The 9,990-nt window shown below is 34.7% G+C and overlaps 1 pseudogene; it reads right to left on the bottom strand.

The window, feature by feature from the left end:
* LOC135215888 (elongator complex protein 4-like) overlaps positions 1-2,272 on the bottom strand; it is a 10,352-nt pseudogene extending 8,080 nt beyond the window's left edge.
* Between the last annotated feature and the right edge of the window lie 7,718 nt (positions 2,273-9,990).

The following is a 9,990-nucleotide window of genomic DNA, read 5'->3' as shown; positions in this document are numbered from 1 at the left end:
AGTTAAAACTCAGGAAAAACCCACTAAAAATTTTCATACATGGTTTTTTTTAATAGTTTTTATCACAAAAAGTGCATTTTATGATGAAATTCTTAAAAAAAAAACCAGAATTTGTGGATATTTATCATAGAAAAATACCGCGAATTTTCCGTGAATAATGGAGGGAAACGTTCCCGAGAGAAATCCGCGAATCTGGAGAATGCGAATACGGGGCGTCCACCGTATTTCTTTGATTAGTTAATAAAGTAATATCCACCCCTCCCTCACAAGGCAGGAAGAGGGACCTGGACATAAGACACTCGTAACTTGTATTTACCTTAATGTCTCCAACATAATGGTTCTTAGCTTTATCTTGATGGGGACTCATATTCTCCCCTTATTAGTGAGCCGAAGACTGACTATGATCTTGCAGTTCTTTAACTCCGTCCAAAAGTCAGTGGCTGGATTCCCTTCCTTGCTTCTACGACCTGGAAGGAAATCTCAGGTAGGCTGAACCCCAATTGGTTCACTGGAGATCACTCAGATTCCACCTTCCAGTCAGCGAGTCTTCCTATAGTAAAGGACCAGGTTTTGTATATCGCGTAGGAACAAATCACAATTTTTGAAAGTATGTATTATTATAATCCTAGCTAACAAACGAGGTCCTTTTACACTTAACTGCCCACCTCGTTCCATCCTCAATCTACTACCTGGCCAAAAGAAAATTGGAATGTTTACGTCCGGTCAGAGGGACTACTAACGACAGGCTCGGTATTTAACTACCTAAACATCATGTTAAAGAATTCAGCGGTGTCCAGGCTATGCCTTAAGTAAATTCCTATTGTAAAAGACATAGGGTTTGTAGTGCAAGAAAAATAAAATTTTAAAAGATTGAGATTTTTTGGTAGATATGGATTTTTTCATGGTAAAAAAGTAAGCCTATAAATTAGGGAAAAAAAATTAAAAATAAAAACAAAAACTGGAAGAAAGGCTACATTTGGGGTGATTCTGTAATGTCTTTCTAAGTTATATACCAAATTTCAAGAGGATAGAATTTAAAGGTCAATAAGTATGGTTTGTGATACGGCACAGAACTTCAAAAGTTTTTCTTTGTATTTTTACAAAGTCAATGTTAATAAATCATAATTATTGTGAATTTTATAGTGTTTTTTTGGTTATAATAACCAAAACTTATTAAACAATTTAACCATGAATGAAGATACCTTTGCTCAAAGATTGTAGCCTGAGCCACTGCATCAGGCGAGATGGGGTGCTCCTTATGCAACACACACACACTCCTTCATAACTGATAATTATGGTCTTCTTAACTGTTATTAGTCAGTTTTCTTCCTCTTTGGTATGATGAAACCTTGCTGAAACAAAGAAAGAGACATAGAACTTGAACATGTACACTCTTCTCACGTTTCTGCTCTCACTGAAGGGTGTCAAGCTCAGTCTTCCTGTCTTGTGACTTTAGGAATCTCACATGGCCATTGCTTACAATATGATGATAAAAATTTTATAACGGAAGAAATTCTGCATTTCTTGTATGGATCAGTGTTTTTTGGCTTAATGAGTTACTTTTACTAATTACCCTGTAACTATGGAAAGTATGAGGAATTTTGACGAACATCTACAAGCGCTACTCCACCTCTGTGATCCAATTGCTTGTGCTCAAATTGTGGCTATTGTTGAAGAATCACAATCAGTTGTAAAATTATCAGCTCTTTGATGAAATAACAGGGGACAGTATCATCAGGGTGCCACATTCCACCAGATTCAAAAAACACCCCACCCCAGCTTTCTTCCTGAATGGATCCCATTTTCTAATGGAAGGAAGTATATTTGTCTAAGAAGATCACAGTTGGTGAACAACTGGCCAAGCTACATCAACAGCATTGACCGAGATAAAGCTCAGTTTACTGATGCAGGCAGCAGTGTTTTTGCACGGCTTTGTCTCGAGAAGCAGGAACCCTTTAGCTAGTGTTTTTCACAAACTGCATGACATCCAGTCTCAAAAGAGCTGCATAGTTTCATCAGCGTTTTGCTCCAGAGTGTACCCATGTCAGAGATGTCAATTTAGATAGGATCTTGTTGCAACCCGTTTTTTTCCCAAGAGTAGTCATTTGTTTGCATTAGTGCAGTGCCATGTAACTCATTTTGCAAAAAGTGCATATCGCTTGCATGCCAACTTACAGTTAATTGCTTTAACCTCCATGACATTGGTATAGGACACCAAGAGCCCAAGATCATGGGTGTTCTCAATAGCGTTCATCTGAGGATCACCATGCATTTTAAGGCCTAAAGAGGGAAGGTATAAAAGATCTTTTTTTCCTCCAAAAGTGTGTTCACTGCTATCTTGGTCTTGTTAAATTGAAGTTCTCTGGAGAATAACGTTCATGAACTATGCAGCTCCTTTTGAGGTGGGATGTCAAACAGTTTGTGGAGTAACTCACTGAAGGGTTCCTGCTTCTGGAGACAAAGCTTGTGCAAAATCACTGCTGCCCACTTCAGTAACAGAAAATCATCTTGGTCAATATTGTTGTGTAGCTTGACCACTTGTTCACCAACCGTGGTCTTCGTAGGACCAATATTAGAGTATTGCCTCGAGATACGAAAGGCTCTACTTACGAAAAACTCGAGATACGAAAGCCAATGCGAAAAATTTTACTGCTGTACATACGAAAAATTGTCAAGATACGAAAGGTTGTTGCTGTAAAGTCCCGAGATTCGCCCGGACCACCGAGAACAATTTTAAAACTACCCGCGCCGCCACTGAGTAAACTCGCCACCATCCTCCTGCTCTCCCATTGGTTCCTGATGCTAGTCACCCATAAGGTCCTGCTCTCCTATGGTCAGCATCTACCCCTTGTGGCTTTAAGTATTCTATTGATAAAAGGATGCTGTAAATTGAAAAACTTATTCATGCAATACATTTAATAAAAAAAAAAAAATTAGGTAAAGATAGAATAAAGAATAGAAATGAATGGTTATTATACTGTTTGGTAGTTTCAGTAGTTGAAGAGAGAGAATGAAATTTATGGCTTACTGTGTAAAGTGATTGCTTGTCGATCGTTCGATACTCGTAAGTGCTGGATGTAAACAGATGTTTGGAAGCTTTTTTTTTTGTTTGTATATTATAGTTAATGGTTACTTAATAATTATTTGAAATGAGTACATGCAATACATTTAATAAAAAAAATTGTGAATTAGATATCTTAAAATCTAAAATCAGTCTGCCAACAAATACGCATTTTTTAGAATTCTTCTTCTGCTTTATTATTACGTTACGTATACGTATGTTTCATTATAGCTGTCAGTAACTCGGTATCTCCATTAGGTAAAGATAGAATAAAGAATAGAAATGAATGGTTATTATACTGTTTGGTGGTTTCATTAGTTGAAGAGAGATACTAATGACAATTTATGGCTTACTGTGTGCTAGGAAAAATGATTGCTTGGCGCTCGTTCCATACTCGTAAGACGGGTAAGAGCTGAATGTAAACAATCGATTGGAAGGTTTGTTTTTTGTTTGTTTGTGTATTTATAGTTAATGATTATAATCAATAATTATTTGAAATGAGTACATACTGATTATTTATACATTTTATTGGCATATTCTAAGCTTTTAGCTCTTAGGTTTAGATGTCAGAATCATAGACTAGGCTACAGTAGCAACCGCTAACATAGGCTAGGCTTATTGCTAAGGGACATAGTATGCTAAAGTAATAAAATGGGGTTGAACATTACATGCAGTTGAATATTACTATGTACACTATTGCCTGCCGTTTTTGGAGTCATATTTCTTCAGTTGGATCGGCATTGTAACCCTAGAACTGTGTTTTAGGCCTGGAAATATAATTTTTACTGGGGTGTTTTTGGAGGGCTTGGAACGGATTAGCCATTTTACATGTAAATGTGTTCCAAGTTACGAAAAACTCATAATAACGAAGGCCGCCTCGGAACGGATTAATTTTGTATCTCGAGGTACCACTGTACTTCCTTCTCTTGGGAAATGGGATCCATTCAGGGAGAAGGCTGAGGTGTTCTTTATACCTGGTGGAATGTGGCATCCTGATATTACATGGTTGTCCTTGTTGTTCCATCAAAAAACTGACTAATTTAATTTTACCACTTGATGTGATTCTTTACGAAGGCCACAATTTGAAGAGAGGCAAATGGATCGACTGAGGTGGCGTAGGCCTTGTAGTTTTTTGACGATCTGCAGCCCCAAGCTGCATCTTGTAAATGTAAATAGCATTTAACATGGTAAAAAGCATCACCTGTATGGACATCAGCAGCTTGTGCAATCAGCCCTCCAAATAACAAGAAAAATTTTAATTCTTCACTGTTGCCCAACTTTGGAGATATTAATAGACATTTTCAGTAGCTACTTTATGCAGATAGCACACCACCTGACATCATTACCTGAAGGTTCAAATATCCCATTTATCTCAAGTTTTTTTGGAGTATTCTGTGCACTTCGTTTCTTGAATTGGCTTAACCCTTAAACATGAGAGCTACTACAGTATAACTTAACTCTTTATAATTTAAGTATGGTACTCTGCTTTATTTGAAATATAAATAATGCTGTAACACCTAAACCATAATTTTGTTGATCCAATGACACTGACATACCATATGGAATAGAATTAAATTCTTAGTCATTCAGATATCTCCCAAGTCCTTCTTTTTTTTGGTTTTGTCAACCATTCATTTTTACTCAAACTGACAAATGTAGCAGAGGTCCTAGTTGATATCATCCGTCGTCTTATATTTTGACTGACATGTAATTACTGTTCAGTAAATCTACAAAGTGCATCCACCAGGTGCCCACTTTTAACCCTTACTGGATGGGTGAATATATAGATTTGCAGCTCCTTAGGCCTGGTAAAGTTTGAGGTTGGCTAATTTAAAAAAAAAAAAAAAAAACACATCAATGGAAAGGGGAAGATATGCAAATGTACATGGTGAAAGAAAAAACAAATTCACAAAAAATTTTCCTTCTTCCAAGAGAAGTTGAAAAATTACTATTTACAAACCTTTTTGGGACCTCTTTTACGAGACAATCATAAATTTTATACCAGCTTATGCTTTTTCTAATAATTTTATTTTGTAAAATTTATTAATTACTTGCTGCTCGGTAACAAATTAAAATAAAAATTATAATTACTGCTCGGTAACAAATTCTTAGACATATTTGTTGAAAAATATTTTACGTAAATTTACCAGGAATGAAGAGTCATTAACTTTTATTTACTTTTACAAGTTTTTTTCTATTTCTTTGCACGTTTCTATGTAAAATTATATATACAACTGACATACTATCATAAAAGACCAAGAATGAAAACCAACAGCAACCCCTAGGTATATTTACGAGCAAATTTACAAAAAGATGGTCATGTGAGACAGAGATGTAATACATTCCTGTGAAGTCACAAGCAGAAGTAAAGTCCTGAGACACCTGATTCTGGTTTTAGCCAGTTTTTATAAGTTGCCATTTGTGAATTTATGGGCTATAGAAGTATTGGCACCTCTTTCCGCCTGATTCTATCCAAATCAATCGGGCTTAATATTGTTTATCTACAGGATCAATCCATCCACCACCCAAACTATTATTACCGCTCCCAAGGATCAATCTGTCCAAATAGGGGTAAACCATCAGTACACTATGCTCCTGCATCCATGCAGCGGTCTACTATTTAGCACAGAGTAACAGTCAACTAGTCATCACCAATCTCTAGTTTGCTGTTTATCACCATGTTCACTTTCACAAACATCCACTGATACAGTATCTGCTATATAGCTACTGTATGAGTACGTATCCATGTTTAGCATCATGCTCAGTCCACCTTGCTGTACTAGACTATCGGTAAGTAATTTAGCCATTCCATAATAGCTATTACCTTACAAAAGTCTGCTTGCCAACACAGAAAGTGAACCAGAAACAAGACATTTAATTATTCAATTATTTTTTTTTATTAGCTATTCACAATTTTTTCCCCCGCCATGTTTATGTAGAAACGTTAAGTGTAAAACGAAATAATACGTATCTAATGAAAGAGAAATATATAACCCAACAATTTTGAATCTGGAGATTTATCTAGAAATACATCATTCAGGTGTTATTGAAGGTCTCTCTCTTTAGCAAGTGTTAATGTAATTCACAGTTAGTGAGAGAGAGTTAGTAAATTCATATTTACCATGCAATTGCTGGACATACTACCAATGAGGCAGTAATACAGAGTGGTTTCATAATAAAATTTTGGCATGCTGTGAAAATGTCGAGGAGAAAGTAATTAGAGAAAAAAAATATACATATAGAATGGACAACATTAAAGGAAAGACCCAGGAGTTAGTAAATTATGTCTAGGGCCTTTTGGAATTTGAGGGAATGTGAAGGGGATTAAAAAGGTGATCATCGATAGTGTTAAAATCACCTAAAATAATACTTGAATGTTTTCAGTGGTGGTGGTGTGAAAACAGTTTTTCAACCAATAAGATTTTGTCATTACTCAAGAGATGCTCAGTTCCTGTAAATTTCATTGAGTTGACTTGAATGACTTGGTTTGGACATTAAAGAACTTCCCCTAGAAGGTAGAACCAACTAATAGGACTCTTGTAGCCATTCTGATTGATGAGTATACAATAGGTTTTGAAAGATTGCTGTTTGGAGCCGAGATCACAGCAGTGCACTTAATAGAATACAGCCAATTGTGTTGGAGAGTAAAGTAGTTGAAATCAAGAAATCCAGGTTTGTAGCTAGTGAGGTGGTTCGTTGTTAGGCTGGTAATGAATATAAAAATTATTGTGATGGAGTTGTGTATTTTCTAGTCATTAGTTTGAAAGTTAGTTTCTTTATTTATTTATTTTTATTTTTTTCTCTCCACAGGTTTACCACTGCACAAGCACTTACCAGAGGCACCTACCGTGGAGCTGAAGTAGGTCACATACAAGGATTAAGTCAAGCAGTGGTGTCTCTTAAACTTGAAGAACAAGGTAAGAAAATTTAAAGACATTCAACAGAATGAGTTGCTGTTCATAATTTGTCAGTGGTGTTACTCTGCTGTTAATCTAAAGCAAGTACTACCCTAAAGCCTCGTTGGTACAAGGCTAGTTTATTAAGTTGCTAGTGCTAGCTACAAGTTAACTTAACCCAGCAATTAGTCTTGAGTAGAAAAGTTTGGCAGGAAAGTATTTGCAGCCAGTAGCCATTAAGATATTCAGTGGCATGGATGCAGTTGTTTCACTCATTATTATTATTCTTGATTAATCATGTATGCCATCAATGTGAATGAAGATTGATTTAGAGGTTATCTGGTATGCCATCAATCACTGTGAAAGGTTATAGCCTACTTTAGGTAGTACAAGAGGAGGAAAAGCAACAGTATTGCATCTTGTTCTTCATATAGACTATAAAAGAAAATGTTAAATTTTTGTAGATTTTTAGGTGGTTTATGATTTTATAATTTTTTGTAGGTTTTTTAGGGGGTTATGTCAAGTAGTACCCTATAAAGTAATGTACTAATATACAGTAGAGCCTTGGACCTCAACAATAAATCCGTTCCAAAAAGAGGTGTGTTCAAAATTAAATTTTTTTGAGATCTGAATCAATATTTTCTATAAGAAAAAACTTAAGTGGATATATCCATTCCTGACCACCCATTACTACCCTAACCTTGCCTTTTTATACAAACAGTGCACATAAATTACAATTAAACTATTTCAGAGTTAAATAAATATGTTAAATGTATATTTTTATTTTTTAATTAGTATACTGTATAAAAAAAAATAAAAAAAAGGCCTACGTCCACTGTGGTACGTATTACCAATGGTTGACCGGGAGCCATAGGCTAGTTACTATTATACAGAATGTAGATTAACGGGTAGCACAAAACTTGTTTCTAACAACAAAATCCCCAGTATATTAATAAAATATTAACATCAAGCCGAATTATGTTTATCATATCTTCGACATGAGCAGATGTAATCAAACCTGTGTACGTTATGTGCGTACGTATACATACTATATGTGCAAAATCACTTTAAAATATCTGAATAAATGTTGAATATAGAATTTTTCTTCATATAACATCCTTGTAAAATAGGGATGTGTTTTCTACGGTTCAAATACTAACATCCTCTTTACCAGGAAGCTTAAAGCGTAAAGATTGCGTTCATTACCAAACCGCACACTACTAAACATGTTTTTCACTTGTGAAAATTCATAATCTTGTAAAGGACAACCTGTCATAAAAACTCCATAATTATATCATAAAGTTGAATATTACTATGTAAAACAATATTCAAAGATTTTCAAACATGTTCAGGTGTTTACATTAGCACTATAGATGTCAAAGCTTTGAATATTTTCATTCTTACTATTAATTGTGCTTTTTTATGATACACTGCTCTCATACCAGCCTCAGAATGGTTTTCGAAGTCTGTATACTTTTCATACTTTACTATAATTGTCGAATTATGACACATTTTTCTCACTACCAACTTCATTCAAACCTCACTCAAACATTGCATTTATTATGAAAAACATACTGTGTTGTGTGCTTAGTTTTAGACTAGGACTGTCTAGAAAAAAATAGAGAATGAATGCTTGCTTACACCTAAGGGAATCCCCCAAAAGCAAAAAAACTGCGCATTTCAAACGATAGCCGCAGAGTGATCAAGTTTTAAAGCGTAGCACACCAATGTTACCAGATGCAGTAGCATCATTTGATGCCGTTAGCATATTTGAGGTAAATTTCCTTGCGTGGCGTAATATTTGGGCTTGACCCATTTAGCATAATTTTGTCTTCAGGTTGGAATAAAATTATGTGTAGAATCATTAAAAATAACAAACATACTGGACTAATTTGATAAAGTAACATACGCAATATTTAATAATTAGGTTTATCAGTCTGTCACATACGAAAATCTAAACACAGGTTTGACATGTCCTACATACATACTGCCCAAGCGTCACAAATGTCTTGTTTCATGACGCAAATCCAAAAACAAAAATTCCTTCCAAAAATAATATTGGAGAATGAACAATAGGACTTGGAAAATGAATTGAACAATAGGACTTGGATGATGAATTGTGTGCACTAACTAATTATAAGTGACGATATTGACAGTTTTCTTTGTGAAAACATCGACTGAGACATTCTGGGTTAAAGATTATCTAGAATAATAAATCTATTCTTTCAAAGTTAGATTGAGCCTTGCTAACCATTACCACAGCAGACTGAGAGTGCATTTCTCCTTGGTAAAAAAGAAAAAAAGAAAAAAAAAAAAAAAAAGAAAGTTGAAATGTTTCACTTACAGATGGACTAATGCAATGAAGGTATCAAGAAAGCAGGTGAATTGCACCAAATTTATCCTTCCAAGGACATGCTAAGGTCCATTAACATATTTCCTGTAAATAGGATTATCAACTTTCATAGTTAAGGGCCGATTGTATTTCTGTTCATATATTTATATTCACTGAAAATAAAATATTAATTTAGTGTAACATTAGCACAATTTTGTCATCCCACCAGCATAATTTTGACAGATTTAGCATAATATCCTATAGAGATTTTCTATAGAGCTTAGCATCAAATGAGAAATGAGATCTGTTAACATAACTGTCATCCTGTTAGCATAAATTTAATAGATTTAGCATAATCATATAGAGTTCAGCATCAAATGGAAGTGAGATGTAAGCATAATAATGTTGATAGATTTAGCATCATTTCAAAGAGTTAAGCATCAAATGGGAAGTGAGAACTAAGGTAGCTTAATATTATCATAATTTGTGGTCCCAGTAGCATAATTTTGATAGATTTAGCATAATTTCATATTATATTGGGAAGTGAGATCTAAGTTAGCATAATTTTTGATAGATGAAGCACGGTTTTCATGTAGTTTAGCAACAAATGAGAAGTGAGATCTAAGTTAGCATAAATTAATTTGATCATCCCAAAGGCATAATTTTGATAGATTGTAGTATATTAGCATAATTTCAAATGT

Source organism: Macrobrachium nipponense, chromosome 5 (assembly GCF_015104395.2).
Source record: "Macrobrachium nipponense isolate FS-2020 chromosome 5, ASM1510439v2, whole genome shotgun sequence".
In the NCBI taxonomy this organism is placed as follows: domain Eukaryota; kingdom Metazoa; phylum Arthropoda; class Malacostraca; order Decapoda; family Palaemonidae; genus Macrobrachium; species Macrobrachium nipponense.
Note: the sequence above shows the minus strand (reverse complement) of the source record. Positions and strands in the feature narration are given on the sequence as shown.